Here is a 21,152-nt window from a genome sequence, read left to right as displayed (position 1 = left end):
CAGGATCGTAACAGCGTTCACACGTTTCACCGGGTCGGGGAGGACGCGCAGTCAATAATACCTCCTGTGCAAGGAAACGGAAGGGAAAAAACCCAAGACAATAGGAATACAGGGATATTTCTTTTTCTTTTCTTTTTTTTTTTTTTTTTTTGTGCCATGCAACAAAAGCTGCTGCCTGTAAATTACTGTTGTGAACAAGAGCCTAAAGCAGGTGCTTAGAGAGCAGCTGTCACATAAAAGCCAATATCTAAAGCCATTATGTTTACATTACAATTATATTTACCTTTAACGTCTTCTGGGCATTATTAATTTCCTCCATTATCGCCCAGTTTAATGTTTTATTTTACATAACGAGGCTTTTACCCCTCAGCGGGGTCCCTAATTGCTCCCTACCACCCCCTCAGCCGGGAAAGGAGCAGGAGCAGGCACCCAGGAAGGTGTTTTCCCGGTGGCTCCATCACTCCTGGGGCAGCGGGATGGCAGTGATGTTTGGTGGTGCTGGCACTCCTAACCCAGACTGTCCACGCACACGGGTCCCTGCAACAAGACAGCAAGGGGACTGCTAGCCATGGCCAATTTTTTGGCCAGGAACCCCTTCAAAGCCACCGAGCGGCGACACTGAAGCCAGTGGATCTCGCCCCAGCCCCTGCCCTCACAGGCTGCCGGAGCCAAAAACTGCAAGTGCCTCACCAGGGCGGTTACAGAGCAGGAAGAGATAAAAGCATCTGTGCGCACACGCACCCACAGGCACACAAAAAAAGCAGGATGAAGTTTTTTCGGCCATTGGAGGCGAGTTTTACAAGGGAAAGCAAAGGCTTTGTTAGCCCCCGTCTTTCACAGGCAGCGGGCTGTTTGGTCAGGCGCCACAGACACCTGTGGGACAGCACGCAGGGGCTGAGGGAAGAGGGTTTTGTTAGGGTTGGGTTTTTTTTTTTTTTCTTTTTCTTTAACTGTAGTCTTTCATCTTTCAAGCAGAGAATTTATTGGCTTGCACTGCCATCCCAGATTATTGAAAACCCCAGCGTTTGGTTTTGGGGGGTTTTTTTTTTGTTTTTTTTTTTCCATGGGAAGAACAATCCTTGGTGAAGGGGAAAGTATCTTAGGAACAAGGCAAGTGGGTAGTTTTGGAGGGAGCAAAAAAACACCTCTCCCAAGCTGATGCAAGTCGAAATCCAGGTCCCCCAGCCTGGCACGAAGCCGATGGCAACCCCAGGAGCAGGACTTGATGGCGGCTTTTTACAGAGGGGCATTTTCCCTGTCCTTCCTGGGAGCACAGGGCCTTCGGGACCTCATCCAGCACTGCATTTACCCGTGCACACACCACTTAGCTGCTGGGTAATCCCATTAACCTCCTAAATAAGGGCCCGGAGGGGAAGGTGGTCAGTGTCTGTCTATTTAGTGGGATGGAGGGGATGAAGCAGGACCAGGCTCTGCAGGGATGCTTCCCCTCCGCAGGGCCGGGATGAGCTGGGGGTGCGAGAGAAGAGAGGGCTCATAACCCACCCACCCCTTACGCCTACGTGTCCAAGCTCGATCCCCCGGTGGGGCGGGATGAGAGGAGCCATCCGCTGGAGATGAAGCAGTGATATCTGGCTCCCCCTCTTCACCGCACCGCGCTGCGGGGACGGGATGGGGACAATCAGCACCTCAAAGGAAAAAAACGTGCCCTAAACCGCTGTGCTCAGGCAGCCCCAGCCAGAAACCCCACACGGGCGTTAGTCTCGAAGCACCAAAGTCTGCTGCTTTCTGAAGGGGGGACCAGCCTTTCACGTGAAAGACCGGCTCAGCCAGGACCAGGGGCCCCGCGGGACCATCCAGCCGCCTCTAAATGCACAGTGTAAGTACAGTATATCTCCGTTAAATTATGGGCTCTCAGATTAGCACGTCCTTGTCCTTGCTCTGATAAAGGAGCCTAGGGGCTGGGTTAAATTATAGGAGCAAATCAAGCCTTCTTTTGATTCTGACCCTATAGACACAAGAGTCCCAGAGGGTCCCAGTTTTCTTCTGCCCACTTGCCTTTATTTATTGCTAATTTCCCCTACTACAATAAACACGTCCAGGGTCATCTGATCCCCATACTGTTGGCGTTTTGTAGACGGCATAAACCATGATCGGCCGGCGGCATTCCTGCTCCCTGGTTGCTGCGAACCAACAGAAAGTCCTTTATGAACTGGATGGGGAGACAGAGGGTGTCAGAAGGAGCAGAGGCTGCTGAATGGATGGCATTTCTTTCTCCCTTTTCAGAGGCCTCCCTGAATAGATTTGTTACGGGACAGCTCGGACTGGGAACGGGGCAGGACAGAGCCGAGAGTGGTATGGAAATACCCAGCAAGAGGCCAGCTAGCCTTCTATGTCTGAAAATACCACGCGCGTTTGGAAATCGGGGGCTTCCAGGAGGCCGGTGTGGTTGTATTTAAATTGGGTAGGAGAAACTCCCCTGGGAAGGTTTTTATCGCGGCAGGTGGGGAGGCGGTGATGGGATACCTGCGAGCCAGGGCACACCGGCTCTCGGCACACAAACCCTGCCGCGGGGCAGAACAACAGGCGGCAACCCGGGGCTGCGCACCAAACGCCGCCCTCGGTACGCTTTATACCCAACCACCCCCTTCACGCCAGGGCTGGATTTGTTTTGTCTACAGAAGAAAAATTATTATTTATATCCTTTTCTCCTTTTTGTAGGCTGGGGGAGGCTGGAAAATGATTGCACGGGGGCCACCTCTGAAACAGCCTTCTTGAGAAATAACCGCCCAGTGATTCTGGGTCTCCAAACGGCCTTCGAAATGACTAGTTTTCGGGGAGGGAACTAGTTTTCCCTCCCCCAAACCAGCAAGTAAATCGACTTTCAATCAAAAAAAAAAAAAAAAAACAAAAAAAACCCCACCCAAACAAATGGAGCTCTACTTTGAGCTCCGGGTTGACATTTTCAGCTTTCCTAAATGACTTAGGAGCATAAGTCCTGGTGACTTTCAAGGCTCCTAGGGAACCAATTTTAAAAGATATTTACATGCCGAGATGGCCAGTATCCAGGGAGCATTTCCAGAATACCCTGGCACTGCTGCAGACCCCGCTAAAACTTGAGACGCCCTTTAAAATCTGGCCCCTCCCTCACTTTTTAGAATAAAATTTGGGTGCCCAGAAGAATCTGGATAATTTTTTGATATTTTCTCCCATGATAACTTAAGGTAGGGGGGTTTTGTTTGGTTTGGGGTTTGGTTTTTTTTTTTTTTAACAAAAGGCCTCTGGGCTTAGGGAATATCTCCTGGCTGAAACACCAGGAGGTTTGGAAAAAAACAGAGACTGTAAGGGAATTTTAAAAAAAAAATAAATTAAAAAATATCAGCCTGTTTCCAGTGAAGGTGCTTCACTCAGTACAGCTTCATCTGCTCAGTTTTGGGTTGCCTTTGCCTTTGAGGCTGACAAACTCATTGCTAACACATTTCTCCCCCTCGGACGGGCGTCTGCAAGCAATATCGGGGTGACTCCTTGCTCTCCTCTCTGCAGCCCAGGTCCCGCTGGGATGCAATTGCCCAGCCCAGTGTGGAGCCCTGGGATCCCCGGCCACCCGGGAGGAGGATGTTTGAGATCCAGGTGCTAGGGGTAGAGGCGCATTTATGCAACCGCATCTCAAATTCACTCAAACATCACCCAGGAGGGTCAAAAGTTCATACAACCAACGCCAACACCATCGAGTTTTGTTTCCTGCTCAGGAAAGCGGGTGAAGGAAGGAGCTGAGGAGAAACAAGAAAGAAGAGAGAAATCCAATAAACGCAGGGGTGAGAAGGGAGAGGGGCAGGCGGTGAGAAAAGCAAACAAGGGCTGCAACAAAAGGAGGAGAAAGGGAACAAGAACCATGGAAAGCAAGAGGACGACAGGTTAGGAGGAGCCGGAGGGGCAGACAAGGGGTGCGGGGCTGCTTGCACAAACCTCTGAAAAGCGGCACCCGCTACGTGGCAACAACGTCGCGGCGTTTAAAAGTGTTTGCTGACACTGTTGTCACCACGAGCCTGCTCTTAGCAGGTGCAACCGCACCACCGTCAGCTTTGCTGACCTCTGGGGTGACCAGCGCAGACCTGCGTCCCCAGCCCCGGGGACACAGCAGGGCACAGACGTGCGTCCCCAGCCCCGGGATGCCGGAGATGGGCCCGTTCGCCTTCCTTGGGACTTTTATTGTTTTCCTGCAGCAGCAGCTCTTAAGCAAAGTGATGTGCAAACAGAAAGGGGTGATCTTTTGGAGACAACCTTGTTACTTTTTGCGTGAAATACTAACCCCGTTCCTTCCCGCCACCCCACATCCTCCAAGTGAGCAAGCTCCCTGCTCCTCCCACCCATGGCCATGCAAGCTGGGCCTCTCCAAGGTGTGGGACATCTGCTCCTGCCTCTCCACGCACAGGGAGACTTTGCAGCAGCACATCACGTTGCCAGCACGGCTGGGGGAAGCTCCGTCCTTCCTCCCTGGCCCCCCGCCAGCAAGGTGTCCCTTTCTGTGCCTCCTCCTGGCACAGGCACCGGCTGCTCCTTGGGTTTACAGGGGCGGGATGGTTCCTAAGAAGAGGAGAGCATGCTCCGGCATGCGCGCGGGCTTTAACGAGGCGCTCGCACATGGGCATGTGCACCTTGGAGGTGGAACAAAGGCTTTACGGCTCTCACACCCCACGCGGCAGAGCCCTGCCGGTGGCCTTCCCCGCGCTCTCGGGCGACCTTGGATCTTTATTGCTTCTGAGAATGGACCCTTTACAGGCTCCAGATGGAAAGTGTAAAATTAATAACCCCTGGTTGGCAAACACCCATATGTTTTCCACCTTCTCCCGAGATACAAGTTGTTTGTAGTGACATTTATTTAATGCAAATTAACATATAAATGAAGATACATGGCTCTTCCTAGAGACTTGCAGAAACTGCTCGCCGCTGTGTTGTTAAAGCCCATCGTGTGTCATGATGTAACTGAGGGGAGGGGGCTATAAAATAAAACAAAACATTTTGCTGGGCTGAGCAAGCGAATACGGTTTTGTTGCCTTCTTTACAGAAAAACATCCACCATCTCCAAATCTGTTGGAGAGGTTTCCTTTGAAATAGCCTCGGCCTTTTTTTTTTTTTTTTTTAATTCTTTCCAGCCAGGAGGAATTTCGCCAGCCTCCTGCGAGGGCCCTTTTCTTTAACAATATATACCAAGCCAGCCTGGGAGGTGCTAATTGCTTTTTATCTAAATGGACTGTTTCTCCTCATGCCACCAGTGCTTTCGGCGGTGGAAGGAATACAATACGTTATCAGGGAGCGAGATACATGTGTACAAAGGGTATTTATTTGTAGGAGGTTAAAGATACCGCACAAAGCAAGCCAGCCTTGCAAGGGTACCCTGTTAACTAGTGATGGATGAACCACCTAAAGAAGAAAGGTCTGAAAGCGGGGAGCAGATAAGACCTGGAAGATCTTATCTGAGCCTATGGGTACCTCCTGGAGGTGCAACCACCAGGACTTGCCCATAGAGCAGTGAGCTTGAGGTCTCAGCCCAAAGCAGAAGGCTTGGTGCACCTACTGATGACTGCCTGGGAATGGGGTGGCATCGGGCCCGCCTGCACCTCTCGGGCTGCTGTGCAAACCAAAGCACCTGAATGGGTTTGTGACCACTTTAGGGGGGTGACGAACATGGTCTCTGCGAGTCATTTCGGTGCCTTGGGACGTTTCAGTCCTCTGTTGCCTGCCTGTGGTGATGTCCTCCTCCCACACCAGTGAGTGAAGGGCTTGGAGAAAGGCTGGGGAGCAGTCTGTGGGGTGGGAGCAGAGGGGCAGGGTGGGGTGAGCCTGGCACAGCAACTTCTTAATAAAAAAAAAAAAACCCACGGTTACATCCCATTTGTCCGCCAATGACCTTAGTTAAACCAGTGCAAGTTTCTTAATTCAGAGCCAGACTAAGCCTTTAAAAACTGTTGACTTTCCAGAAAAGCAGGAAGCGGGTAAACATGGCAATTGGCTGCTCTTTCTACTGCCCACATGTCACCATAAGGCAGGGGAAAAAAAATTCTATTACGCTTTTATTTAACATGAATTTGAATGTATTCCAGGTCACTGATCACATAAGCAATCATGATATGGGTAATAAAGAAGTTCCTACCATACCTTTATTTGCTCTCTACCTGTAATAAATCTTTATCACACACCGTGCTGATTGCAACAGTATCACTTCCTTTTTTTTACCCCCCCCACCCCTTTTCTCTTTTTTTATAGAGCAGCAAAAAAATAACTCGATACATCTGCAAGCATACCCCAAAGCCTCCGCTTACGCCGCAGTGCTGAATAGCTTGGGCTGGGAGAGAATTCTGGGTCACGGTTCTTTCCCAAAAGGCTGCTGACGAGGCCGGGTGGGCAGGGGGTTGTTGCAATACCCAGGGTGACTTTCCCCGCGTCCTTCAGCTGGACCGTGACAACCCCGCGCAGGTTGCAGAGCAAAACGCGCCTCGTTGCAGCTCGCCCTGCGAGCTGCGCCTCTCCCTGCCCGCCTCTGGACCTTCTCCAGTTTCCCCGCGCCCTCTCCGGGCCGCAGATCCCAGGAAAGGTAGAACATTCCTCACCGGGGTCGTGGGGATTTGCGGCACCGTCCCCTCGCAGCTCAGCATCTCCCCTTTTCGCCCTCCTGGGTCTCACCCCGCAAGAGGCGGGTGCCGTGGGAGCTACACCCGGGCCGTGCAGGTACCGACACACACAGGCAAGTCCTTTCACACGCGGTGGGACATGAAAGCCAGCCACACGCTCTGCTGGTACCGGAGATGGAAGGGCAGTTTTGCGTACGTCTCCATGCCCTCCCCAGGACCAGCTTTGCAAAGAGTCACCCTTGTCCCAAATGGGGACAAGGTAGAGACGGTCCCAAATGGTGCTGGGTCGAGATGGGTTCAAACACAGACAGCTCTCGGCAATCTCCCCCTGGACTCCAGCTGAGGACAAAGACCAAGTGGCCTTAGTGCCCACAAACATATGAAACACGCCAAGGAAAAAGCCAAGAAAATCCCACTCGGAGGGTCTGGAGTCACAGGGAACCTAAGAAGAGAACGGTGATATTTAAAACTATATTAGCAAGCATTCCACAGGAAGGAAAATGCTAGAGGAGCCCAACGTGCCCCAGACCCAAGTTTTTCTCTGCTAGGAGACTTTTCCCTTCCCGTCAACCAAAAGCAGCGGGTCAAAGGGAAATCCGGTCAAGAGACTCTCAGAGTCTGTCTGACGAAGCGGAGGGTTCGCAGAGGGAAGAGCACCTGGCTCCTTGTCAAAAGCGCGCACAAGCGAGGTCGTGATAGCATCGGAATAGAGTCACATCACGGGTTGGAAAGCGCTTGGCAGAAAAGTGAAGAAAGCGAACGGATGGGCACATTTCGGTGTGCTGAAAGATGAAAAGCCCGTTGCCGCCGAGGCCGGTACCGGTGGCGAGCTGCGGCGTAGGCAACAGTAGGACGAGGTCTGGAGCAAGGAGACTCCTTGTGTTACACGGCACGAGGAAAGCTGAAGGAGCATCTCTTCAATAAGGTAGTCACCAAAACTAGATTAAGTGCTGCTGGAATAAAGAGGAATAAAAATTTGTGGGAGAAAATTCCTAACTAGGGGAAAAAAAAAAGAAAAAAAACCAACCCACAACAGAGACTGCAACTATTTAGCTTAGAGAGGGGGCAAAGGAAGAGTTAAACTCTACCTGTGCATCTGTTACAGATGGCTAACCAGAGACTTCTCTTTGGCCTCTCCGAGCACAGGGATAGGGGGCCATTCACTGACACTGCATGGAAGTGAGTCCGTAGTGGATAAAAGGAAGCGTTTGGGCTTTTTTTTTTCCCCCTGCTGTGATACTACTTGGACAAGTAATTTCTACGAATTCTATCATCAGCGCAAAAACTTCCTGTAATTCATAAAATGCCAGCTATCGCTCTCATGGAGCAAGCATCCACAATCTCATTAGAAACAAAAAAAAATCTCCCAAACTGAAGACTCTTTAGCTCTTCAAACAATACGCGAAGAACTGAAAAGCCACAAGTTACGACAAACCGCTCCTGCAGATTCTTTTAAGTTTTTGCTGGAAAACAAAGTGCCAACACCAAAAGATTTGGTTCGAGAAGAGAATTGCTTTTAAGCTTCCCCTTTGACGGCAATGTGAAGCCCTCACTCAAGCTCCGGGTCGGGAAGGCTCGCAGTGGGAAGCTGCTGGCAGAAGACACCCTCATGGACGGCACCAGGCTTGGGCTCTGGTCTCCCCAAAGTTTCCAATGGCCAGAGGTGGGACATGACCCCGGCACACCCGGCTTTAAATAGACGCTGAGGTCTATCTGGAGTGTTACACTCCTGCACGCACATCAGAGTTTTCCCATTCTCTCCGTCACCATTTCCAACTCCTTCAGAAAATACCACCTGAGCAGTTCCCCACTCTTCCCAGCATCGCGCTTTCTGGATGCCGTTCTCCCTCGGCCCCTCGTGCTTCATCTGTCTCATTCGAATGGTTTGCATCCAAATCTCCCCAATTTTGTCCTTTCGTACTCGAGCACACAATGTTAGTTCCTGCTAATGCAAGGGCATCAATCGCCTTCATCTTTTCCTGTTTAATGATATTTATCCATCATCGCATGGGAGAGGAATTGGCTGCAGCTCAATCTGGCAAAATAAATTGGTACCAGTTCAAGCATAATCTCACTAAATACACAGATTTTAATTTCCCCCCTAAGTGAACTATGCCGCATCTGCAATCATTGTCCTTGGTACAAAATCTGGACGCTGGTTTCAAACTCCTGCATTTTTCACTGCTTGTCGAAATCCACTTTTTGACTGAGCTGTCTTCTTGCTCGGCCCCATCGGGCGTTGGACACTATTGCAAGGGCAGGTTTGCAGACACAAGGTCACTCCGCCGGAGCCTCCCGACAATGTCACCCAGTAGCTGAACCACAGTAACTTTTTGCTTATACAACTTCAATCCGCTTCATTGCTTACGTCACTTGATCTGAGGCAATGGACGCTGCCGCCATCAAGTTACCCCACGCTGGCCACGGGCTGCAACTGGTCTCATGGACGCTTACCAGAACTCGGTTGGCACGTGGGACCTTTGCCAGGCTCACTATGTGTTTGCAGCAAAGACTCAACACAAGCCCAGAGAAAACTCTTGGATGTTGCAGGCTTGAATTCCTCTCGTTTCGGTGGGAGTCATCCCAGTTTTGAAGGGGTCAACCTTTTCTCCGTAACTCCAAAACGGAAGGAGCTCCAGTTGCGCAACCAGCCTTAGCATTGCACGGCCAACCCCTTATCACCCCATCGCTTTCTGGCAGCCCCCTAAAGGTGAAATCCTCGGGGCTCCGCACGAGTCCGGGATGGCGTAAATTATTATAGCCCTTCTCCTGCCGTTAGCTGGCAGAGTCAGCGGAGGCTGCCCTACGGATTACCTGGCCCCTGAAAGGCTGCAAATCCCTCCTTTGGAAAAGCGGGACGCTTTACCCCTCCTTCAAGGGCCTGAAGAGGAGGCAGCGTTTAAATTCAATAGCCCAGCTTGGGTACAATTTCACCCCTGTTGTTGTTAATTGCTTGAATATCAGGCAGGCTGATATAGTGATTATTTGTAGACATTTATACCATCCCCGGCCTTCTTTTTTATAACTTTATTTCATTTTCTGCTGTTTACTCAAAGTACCTTTATCATTGCACGCTGATAGTCTGTTCTTTATTGCCCCAGTGTGATTGCAAGGAGCCTAAGCATAGTGCAATAACACACATATATAAATATTTGAACAGGAAAAGAAAGTCTGTCTGATTTGTGCTATGGAAGGAATAAATTAAAACAAATAATACCACTAGAGGGACCTTCACTCTGCGCGGCGGCAGCGGGGAGGTCACACACATAGTCCGAGGTGTAACTCCCAGCAAGTGATGGCAAACCCACCCACCCCCCGCCGCAAGCCCCCAAAACCGTGCTGTCTAGCCCAGATCCCATCCCTTCTCCCCCCCACCCCCCCCAGCCATGCGCTGCTCCGGGCTTATTAGAAACCGCAATTGCAGCACCCCGCACATGTTTGCAGGACTTTGTGTTTGCTGAGGATCACTAAAATAATTCCACTTGAGCACAATAAACGCGTTTTGTTTTTGCAGTTAAAGACCTGAGTAGTTTTAATTAGTTTACTCGGGTCTTTTGCATTCAGTCCCCACGCAGCGTTGCGGGTTCAAAGAAGAGCCTTTCTGTGTGTTTTCCCTTTTCTTCTCTTTTCTTTTCTCTGTCTCTCTCTCTCTCTTTTAACGCTGCGTGTGAATAGTCGAAGACAGGAGCGAAAGACGCTGGACTTAGAAAGTAAAATCTCCAGGAAGGAAAAATGGAGGCAAACACAGGAGCTAATTTAGGCAGGCATAGCTGGTGTTGTTTGTGGTTGTCCCTGACAGCGCTGCTGACTCGAAAGCACCTGTGTTTGCTCACTAGCTTTCCCCAATCTGCTAGAAAATGGCCCAAGCATGTCACATGGCAGCGAGATAGTCCAAGCGCCATGGGAATAAAAAAGCCTGAGCTTTTAGCAGAGTTAATCATTAATGCGCCTTTTCTTTGTCCCATTCAGGAGTGCTGACAAGCGCTTTGATATTTCATATTTGCCATCAGGTCAGTGGCAGCCATACCCAGGTACTAATGAACAGCCTGGCTCATGCCTCCCCGTTTCATTGCCCGCCTGCCGGCTGCAGATTTCCTTCCCCCTGCCCTCGACTCCCCGTCCATGTGCCTCCCTGTGTGCATACACCTATATATAACCTCTTTTCCAGCTGGGTCGGGCTTCCAGCAGATCCGAGCCCGTGCAGAAGAGCTCCCGTGATTTTACGCTGGCAAGCGTGCAGCTTCCGCTCCTCCAGCCCCGGGCTCTTTCATCCTTCCTTTGGGATAAAATACGGGGCTAGCACTTTAGAGATGTCAGCCAGCCCCCAGCAGGCAGCTCATACGCTCCATATTGGTCATCTGAATACAGCGCTTTGTATTTCTTAGCAGCTGTCAATTCGTGTGTGTGTGTGTGTGTGTGTGCGTGCGTGCGCTTTGGGGTTGAGCAAATAATCCCTCGCGAATAATGTATGGATGGGGAGGAATGCAGACTGCCTCCCTCCGCTCCTCCCCCCGGGTGTCACTGAGGGCCTCGAGTATTTTCTGCGTTGCAATTTCTTTTTCAAAGTTGTTTGCCAAGGGCCTGATTCTTCCAGGTGTTGGGGGAAGGAGGGCACGGGGTTTAGGACATCTACCTCTTGAGGATGTAGTTTAAGAGGGGAGTGAATAGTCTTCCTTCCCGGGCACACTGATAAAGGCATCATTGGCCCGTTCTGCTTTCCCGGACTTAGCAAATAAAATGCATTTCTTTGTGCGAGTTTTGAACAGAAACCCCCATTCCGCAGCGTAAAGGACAGGTAGGTCCCCAGGCCCCCATAAAGCTGCTGGGCAGAGGTGATTTGTGCCAGCTTAAACGAGAATCACAGTCAAACTTCAAGGTGCTTGAACTTTTCCCTTGACTCCGTCAAACCCTGACAGCACGCTTCGCTCATCCGCCCCAAAAGCGGAGCCTGCCAGAACCGCGTGGTGATGGAGGGAGAACCGCTCCAAGGGTCTTATCGGTGCTCTGTCCCTCCATTTATACCACCCAGATACTCAAATCCAACCGAACCCCCCGGCCGTGGTCCCAGCTGGGAAGCTTTCGCCCCCAATGCCTTACCGATTCTGCAGCTGACGGCCACCGATGCAATGGCCACGGCAACATTAAAGGAAAAAATGCTTCCTATTAACTGCAGCTGCATGTAAGAGAGCCCTCATACTGCATTTAAACACGGGCGCATCGGAATAGCCCTTGCTCAGCCAGAGCACGGAGGAATGCCCTTTTCCCTCCGCGGTCGTTTCCAGGTTCAGATGCTCAAATACCTTTAAGGACTTCCCGCAGGTGAGGTTTTTCCTCCAGCAACCCTGCAGACGGAAAGCGTATCTAATGCCAAATCTCACGAGCAATTAAATGATTCCTTAGCTTTCTGGTCCCCTGCTGCTGAGACCTGCCACCCGCATCCCTCTTGCTCTCAGAGGGCTGTCTATGGAGGCCGGACGAAGCACATTGGGAAAATATGGCAAGTTCCTCCATTTGCCCCATGGGTTTGCATGCCACTCGCCCTGGGATGTCCATGGCCGAACTGTTGAAAAAGCAGCCAGGGCTCGCAGATCATCCCTGCCCTGATACCACTTGCTCTACCTGATATTGGAGCTTCCCTGAGGAGGTGCCTACAGCTGACTTCTCAACCCAGCACCCTGCAGAGGACATCGTAATGGCTCTGGGGACCTTTAGGGCCAGACGGGGCCTGAGAATCCTGTCCCCTCTCTGTCACCCAGAGCTTGTACCCACTCAGAGAGGACAGGAGGGTCTCCTTACTCAATCCCAAGATAGAGAGATTGCTTCTCTCCAGACCATCCTCCTGACAAGAGGGGACACGGGACCTGCACTCAAGAGACGCAAGGCAGCCAAGAAGTTTCTTCTTGAGCAGTTCTTGGCCCAAGGAGCCCTGCCACCATGTTCTTTGAGAAGTTGGCACACCCCAAAGCCACCAGAGGAATGTGGGGCTGGGCCACCAGCTCCTTGTGCCAGTTTTTTTCAACTCAAAGAGGAAACTCCCTTTAAATGTCATAGATTTGTAAAGGCCAGCTAATGGTGACTCACAGAGATAAAGTTCTCAAGGACACTGAAGGAGCCTGGAAGCCTTGATGCCTTGGGCTTCCTATGCGACTGAGCTGTGTCTGGAGAAGCTGCCAAGGTCACCAATATTGAGAGAGCACCATACCTCTGGCTTAGGTCTCTAGTGCCTCGTGGGATGAAACTCCTCACATGATGAAGCACCTGCACCATTAATTCTGCAGGTGATGTAGGTGTTGGATGTATCGCTGGGCTCAGACAGGGACTTGTAGGCTTAGGTGAGGGAAGAGCGCAAGTAAGAACATAAACATCATTCAGTCTGGCCAGACAAGAGGAACGAGAAGTCCTGGCCTTTCAGGTAGCAAATAATAGATATCTAGAGAAGAGTAGAAGGACAGTGTACACGCAGTGGTATTTTTCCTGAGTCCTTGTCTTCACACCTAGAGACCCCAATGGCTGAGAGAGGGGAGAGATTTTGTATGCAATATCCCCTGTAAATATAACCAATCCCTTTCTAAACACGTCCACCTATAGTGTCAACTCATGGACCTATATTGTCCTGCACGTGTACTCCAGATTGAAGTATCCCTGGTGTGAGACCTCATATGCCATGGTTTGTGTCAAACACACGGGAACACGTCCCGAATTCAGAGCAAGGCTAGGGCAGCACCAGGGTCCACAGCCAGATCTCCTGAAAACCAGGTAAACATTGCAGCCCCAAGGCCACCGACGGCTTTGATCTCTACCTTTTGAAGTGTCCAGGTAGGTACAGCTATTTTGCAACAGGAGTCTAGCAGAACAGCTATAGCAAAGAATGCAACCGAAAATACTCCTGCGTAGTTAAGAGCCTGCTTGCATCCCTCGGAGGTGATAAAACCACCCGTGAGGCCGGAGCTTAGAGGGCTCTTCTGCCCTTGAGAAATGCCTGCGCGCCCACGTCACAGCCCAGGGCTCGTTGGCAACACCGATGAAGTTTATCACGCTCAAAGCCACAGTTCCTGCACCCTCGTCTTGAGCACAGAGCCATGTCAGGATTGGTTCCTTTTGTCACTTTTCCTTACTTACTCCTTTGCTTTTAACTTTTAAAAGCAGCCGAGTAAACTCGAGGATTTTAAAGTCAGGCCACGGGAAGCACCCAGGCACTACACCACAGAGGACAGGATGGAAAGCCCTGCTACAGAGGATGAAACTAGAAGCGGGCCTTTGCTGCTACTCACAGTCACATCTCCCCACCTTGGAGCCACCACACAAGTACCAGCTGCTGCCTCATCCCAGCTTGGTGAGGATGCCTGGGCCCTCTTTGTAGGGTGCAGCTCTCCAGGGTTGGCCAAGGGGAGGGTGGGAAGGGCTGCACCGGTGTTTACACTCCCTTCTGCAAAATCCCAGCAGCGTGGAGGTGGGAAGGGGCCTCTGGACTGCTGCCTGGCCAGCCTGTAGCTCCCCACAGCCTCCTGCCCAAAGCTGGCCGGCGTGTTCAATTTGAAACTCTTGCTTTGCTCAGTTAATGAAGTGTGGCAGCTTGTTCTTCTCTGCGTTAAAGCTCTCGGAGAGCTAGAGGAAAGGTTTCCATTTCTTTCTGCAGGCTTTAGCTTGGAGCTGGCTACGTCTCCCGGCTGAGGTTGGGCTCTGCTGCAGGGGAGAGCCGCGAGGTTAACGCAAGGCTGGAACAAGGAGCCAATGTGAGTCGCCGGCAGGGACTGGGGCTCACCGTTAAGCTGCTCAGAACGTTGAGAAATGAGTTGGCTGTGGTGTAGGATCAGCCCCCCGAGGAGAAAATCCAGGGTGCTAAAAGGCTCTTTAATCTGGTGGGGAGAAGATAAATGGGAACCGGTCGGCAGGACCTGCTCCTAGGCATACCCGCGCTGGAAGCAGAGCACAGCTTTCTAGTAGCACAAGTGATTAATGAGCACAGCAGACTAATTATGGTCCTCTCCGGCCACAAAGCTCTAATCTAAGAGGTGTTCTTAATGAACTCCTGAGGCTGCGATTGGACTTCTAGGGTAAATCACTTACATTTTAACACAGACGTAGGAAACTGCTCTCTGAGTTAGCAACCAAAGCTCATTCATAATTGCTTGTTTAAATATTTTTCCTTCTTCATCGCTGCAGTCAATTTGCCGCGTGCATCCTATGCAGAGGTGAAGCCAGCCAAAAAGGAAGCTTTCCTGGAAAAATAACAAAGGTACTTTCAGCCACAGAAATCCCCATCTCGAATCCAAACAGGGAAGCCTCTGTCCCTTGCCAGTGTAGGCAGGGTTTCCGCCTGCCTGTTATTTGACATAGCAGAAGAGTTAGCTTAGGCAGGGGAAGGGGAAGGGGCCGCTTCTCCTGCTGCAGGGTGGAAATCCTTGTCTTTCTAGGTGCTCTTTCCAAGCTCAAGTCTCGCGCTTGGTGCTGCCGGGCTATTTATTAGTCCCTGCTTTTCCTCGCGAAGGCGGATAATAGCTGAAGGCAATGCAAACACCCGAGGAGTAAGGCTGCAGGCAGAACGGGCAGCTGCCGCCGGGCGATGGCGTGTCGCATGGAAAAGCCGTGTCACCCCTATTATAGCTGCTTCGTTTTGGCTGGAGGAATGAAAAGTCTGGATCCTGAAGCTGGGGGCCCAATTGCAACCGTCCGGCTGTTTGCAGTGAATGCACAGTTATTTTGTGCGAGTCTGGGGTGCAAAGAGAAGGGACATGAGGATGTTCAGCTTGCCGCCCCCCCCACCTCCACCCCGATCGTCCGCGCGTGGTACACTGCACCCAGCCTGCCGGAGCAAGCTGGGGGGCAGGCAAGGGAGAGGAGTTATCCTGCCCGGCTTGGGAAGGGACGTGTCCACAGCATCCTCAGGATCAGTCCCTCAGCACCAAAATGATGCCGAGCCAACAGATGAATCTGAACCCTTCCTAGCATTGTTAGTGACCTTCTCAGTGACCCAGAGCCACTCAGTTAACCTCTCATGATAATGAGATAATGAGAGCCTCCGATGGGTAAATATGCAATTACAGGGGCTGCTTCAAGAGGGCAGGGGTGGCCGGGCAGCGGCCACCGCAGCCCGTCACGCCTGCAGGTAGTCCCAGGCACCCTCCAGCTCAATTAATGGGGAAGAAAAGCATCTTTGCCCCCATGGCGAGGCAGGCCAGAAGGAGCCACACGCTCAGATCGGTGGCCAGCAGGTACATCTGAGTGGGTCAGCAGAAAAGGCATGTTTGCTTTGCTATCTTGTATTATTAATAAGGAGCTGGACATTTCCCACGGCACTCATTACAGACAACAGAGAGGAGAGGGCAAGCGGCACAGACATGCTGCAGGAATGCCCTGGTTTTGCTCAAATAAAGGTTTTAAGCTCCTTTCTGCATTGGGAGGGGGTGTATCTGATGTCACTAAGATCAAGGGGCTTCAGTAACAGGGGGAGTCGCGTAGTCACAGCTGCCCCCCTCCATCCTGCAGCACCCTGAGCTGATTCCCACCCACCTGCTGGGGCCTCCAGATCCTGTGTGTCCCCTCACCTTCCCCCCGCTGGGTCTGGGAAGAAAGGGCTTGGCTCATTTTCAGGAATCCCAGGCAGGCAATTGTCATCTTGACATGTAGCACCAACATTTTCACGGCAGACCCCTTTCAGAGGGGATGTTGCACAGGCTCAAGAGGATGCGGAGCCGGTGCGTGAATGCTGGGGCATCTCTAGGTGATGCTTGTGACCTGCCACCCTTCTGTCATGAGAGCTGGGCCGTGCAAATAAAAGAGTCGGGCCCTGCTTTTGAAATAACACAGCGCTTAGTGCTTGGGTGGATCTCAGTGCCACAAGATATGGCGGTGATCAGAGGTATGAAAGACCTTCCGTAACACTTGCAATGAGACGAGTCACAGAGAGCAGGTCCACCGAGGGTGGTTAAGCACCAGGAGATCCCAACGGCTTGTTAAAAAGCCTACAGCAGCACACGAAATAGCTTAGAGACCCCCATGGCACGCAGGGACGGAAGGGACTGGAGCTGGGGGACTCCTGCAGGTGCTGGCCGTCCTCCCTCCCCACCAGGGCGGCTGGCTCCCTGCTGCGCAAACACCGCCAGGCGAGATAAGGCGTGTGTGCACAGCACTCCGCCAGGAATTTGGGGCCCAGCCCCCCCCCCACCTCGGCCGCCTTCCCACCAGCCACCTTCACCCTGCTCGCTCCCCACACCCTTCCACGCAGCGGGGCTGGGTGACGCGGAAGCTGACATGGGACACGCAGCCTCCCCCCCCCCCCCCAAAAAAAAAAGCTGATGAGAAGACGAGCGTTTGCGGAGCGGGAGGGAGTTGGGATTTCCCTCGCCGCATTCGGTTGTTAGCACGGGTGCAGGTAACGAGGATGGCAGTGGGCAAACATGGAGCCCGGCTTCCCTGTCGGTGGCAGAAATGCCTCCTCGCTCTCCCGCCGCCCCAGCGGAGGACTAGGAATGATAAAGGCCGGTTTTAAAATTAATATAGTGATACCTAGGAGATTAATCTTTGCGATAAGCAGACAGCAGCATGACTGAATAGGCCCGTGGTTCAAACAAAGGTTTCTGTTGAGTAGGACCAGGTAAAAGACGGATGGTTTGTTAAACATTGCCAGCATACTTTGCTAGTGCCATTCCCCGGTCACAGCTAATGGCAGCGGGGGCATTGTGTGGCAGATGCAGTTGCTAATTTCAGCCAACTTAAATGCTATTTCTTATCTTTGTTGGTCTTGCTGAGGTGAAGGTGGTTTCAGGATTTTGAACGCACTACTCCGGTGTGTGGAAAACATTCCTGACCATCTCAAGATGTCAAAAAAAAACAAAACCAAAAAAACAAAAAAACAAACCACTGAATGTGGCTAGCCAGAGCGGGGTCTGCTGGCCCAGGGGCTCCCCAGCTTTCACAGCAGAAGAAGTTTGGGGGTGGCAGCACTGCCCTCTGCTTCACCTTCCCCCCTCCAAACGCATTAGGCAAGGTCCAAGGAGTGCCCAAAATGGGTTGAGCAATTCGGACCTTGCCCCAGCCTCTCGATAAGAGCTGTTGGTCCTCCCTGGGCAGCTACTGCGCCTTTTACCCGGGGGCCCATCCCGTGGAAACAGTTCTCACTAAAAGCTGGAAAAGAAATGTAGGACCAAAATTGACTTGGCAAACAAAATCACTGCACAACCTCTTTCTTATTTCCCCAGCAGTTCTGCGAATGAAAGTGCTCTCTGGCCCTACCAGGGAAGGCCTGGACAGCAAAATCAGGGCAGATCGTGTCAACTTCTCTGCTTCTTCATCAGCTTCTCTGCTTCTTCCTTCCCCATGTCGCCCACCAGAAATTAAAACACTAAAGAACGGCATGTCAGGGCCGCTCGGGTGCTCCTCAGCATCAATTATCATCACTCCAAAGGTCTCTGCAGCTCACACCTATGTAAGAGCCCCATCTATTTTGATTTCCATCCAGACGAGTTTTCTGGTGTCGCCCTGTCTGTGTGTCCCTCCCCTCCTAACCCTTGAACTCCTTGGCTGGTTTCAATCAGATTTGTCAAGACAATAGCCGTCTGGAAGCTCATTAAGTCCTTCGGGGGGGGTTTGTGGACATAGGCAACTTGTGTGCAGGCAAGAGGCTGGGGGATGGCGGCAGGGTAAAATCCCCCCCACCCAGGACCCCTCTTCCTTCCCAGGAGAACAGGAGCACCTCGCCCCGCCACCTGAGATGCCCCCCAGGTTTTCCCCCCTCACTTTTTGGGGGGAGTTTTCCCCTCCTTTGAAGCCTTCTCGGCGTTTTTCCCCTAATCGGACACTTGCAATATCTCTTTTTTTTCTGTAGCAGGGCAGCCGGGCTATCTAGAGGGGGATAATTAATGGCATTATAACACTTTTTATTACTCTCTTAGGCATCTGAACAGTGCTGAGTCACCCTGGGGGATTAGGACAGCTACAGGAATATGAAAACCTTTGCAGGGCCAGACCAGGGGGCTTTGCCGGAGGCAGCGCCCAGGCAGATTTCTGGAGGCTGGGACAGGGCCAGGAGCCAAAGGTGTCTTGTGGGAGGCATCCCTGCCAGGCAGGACCTACATGGGATAACACGAGCCCTATCACGACGTGTAGTGATGGATATTTCCGGCATTGCACAGTAACGCACAGCGGAGATGGGTGACCCATCCTGACTCCCCCGGGTATTTCCTCTGCACCCGCCTACACCTCGGGCCAGATCCAGGGTGCCTAAACTTCATGCAAGCCCAGCGGTGCCTTGGACTCAGGCACCCTAGATGCCTGGAGGCAGCCAGTAACTACCTGTAGGCTGTCTGAAAATCCTAAGAAAAAGATTTCTTTTTCCCATAGGTTGGTTGATATTGTTATTTTTTATATTATTATGATGATATTATTGTTATTGTGGTTGCTATTGTTGTTGTGATTATTACTAATACTAGTGTTTTGGAGCAGAAGCCCCTCAATATGGACATAAACGTGACTTCTTTTGCATTTTGTCAAAGGGGGTTTATTTGACTCCTCTGAAGCGGTTCCCGTGGCCGTCAGCCCCTGGGCGCGAGGGGCTGGGTGATGAGGAGTGGTGACCCAGCTCAGCTGTGGCACGGGCTGCTTCTCCTTCTTAGCCACAGGCTTTAATTTATAATAAGGAAGAGGAGAACGAAGCTTAACTCAACTTGTGTGGACACAGATCACAGGTCACTCTTCTGGGCTGGACAGCTCGTCTCGTGTAATTACTGCGTGAAGCATCTGCGATTTGGTTAACACCTCTGAAAAAAAAAAAAAAACAAAAACAAAACCCAAAAATATCTGACAACGGTCTTTGCTCCCCTGTCTTCCCTACCCTTCGCCCCAGTCATGCTTCTTGGGGAAAAATGGGTGGAGGGGACGCAGTACGTGCTTGCTCGAGCCCTGTCCCAGCATCACCCGCAAACAGGATGCATGGGACGGCTCGATGCAAAGAACAGCTGATGCTCTTTCAGTATATCCTCTTCATCACGACTTGCTTCTCCCATCGGTTCTCCCCCATCATGCTTGCAGGAGCTGCCTGAGCCCCAGGGACAAGCCCTCCAGGAGCAAGGTGACCCAAGGAAAGAAGCAGCGTGCCCCAACGCAGCTCTGCCCTGGTTGTTCGGCGAAGCCTGTCGCCGGCAAGGGGTATGCGGGGGACAGGGACAGGGCCCAGCAGGCAGCTGGGATGAGGCCGCCCTGGTTTGGCAGGGGAGCGAGCTCTGGCACCACCTGGGTGGTGGCGGAGGTGATGTCTTATGCCAAGGCCCCTTATCTCGTGGTAGAGAAACCCGCAGCAGAGCCATGCTGGCAGCGTGTTCCTGCCAGAGGCATTATATTCCCTTGGAAAAAAAAAAAGGCAGAAGAATTCAATTGCCAAATATATTGTTCCGGTAACTGTAACAGAAATGACTCTGGGTCTTGCCAGGTTACAAAGCTCCTGTTAAGTAGTTCCTGCCGTCTTGCAGTTAATGCCTATTGTTATTGTGGAGCACCCGTGCTCCGGTTCAGGATCACCCCGCTTTGAAGTAGGCGAGGTGGGATCCACTCTTTCCTCTTAGCTTTTTTCCTTTCCTTTCCTTTCCTTTCCTTTCCTTTCCTTTCCTTTCCTTTCCTTTCCTTTCCTTTCCTTTCCTTTCCTTTCCTTTCCTTTCCTTTCCTTTCCTTTCCTTTCCTTTCCTTTCCTTTCCTTTCCTTTCCTTTCCTTTCCTTTCCTTTCCTTTCCTTTCCTTCCCTTTCCTTCCCTTTCCTTCCCTTTCCTTTCTTTTTTTTTTTTTCCTCCCCCCCAAAGCCCCAAGTCTATGATTTAGACTGGAAGCAGAGCCTTCAAAAGCAGCAGGGGAAATTTGGCAGGCGTTGGCAGTTGACAGACCTCCCCAGGATTCATGCTGCACAGGCACGAGGAAAACATAAGTAGTGTTGGCTGCGGTTAGGGATGCTCTGGGGTTTGATCGTTGGGTTTAGGTCGTATTTCAGATGACCTGGGCACGGGTGGGGAGCGCCGGAGCTACCATGAGATGTCAATGCAATGGATGGAGGAAGGTCAGAGAGCTGTCGAGTTTCAGAGCTGGGGTCTAGCCAGGACGGGCAGCCTCCAGCAGAGCCATGGGGATGCTCTCCTCACCCTTCTCCGGGTGAGGAGGTCTCCTGAGCCAGGCACAGGGTTTCTAGTCACTACGCTGCAGTGGGTTGCCCCCTCCAAGCAGCTGAAAGACTGTCCCTTGAGCCCACGCACCTCTCCTGCACCCAGGGCATCCCTCGGGAAGGAGCTGGGGCAGAGCTGGTCCACGCTCCACAGCCAAGTCCCTGGACTTTCTCTCTGATGCTCCTTCTCCCAGCTTACGGATTTTATCCAATTTAAATGGCAAGGATTTAAAATGCCACCTGAGTTAAAAGGACCTGATTAAAACCGTAGCCTCATCATATTTCTTAAACATGCAGTTGCATTGCTGTATTTACATTAGTGTCAACTTTAATTTAAATTCTGCATAACTATATTTGCTCCCCTAAATTCATTCGCCAGGAACACAGCGCAAATTACTCTGCACCGACTGCACTTTCTCTTTGTCT

This window comes from Larus michahellis, chromosome 3 (genome assembly GCF_964199755.1).
Source record: "Larus michahellis chromosome 3, bLarMic1.1, whole genome shotgun sequence".
In the NCBI taxonomy this organism is placed as follows: Eukaryota; Metazoa; Chordata; class Aves; order Charadriiformes; family Laridae; genus Larus; species Larus michahellis.
Note: the sequence above shows the minus strand (reverse complement) of the source record.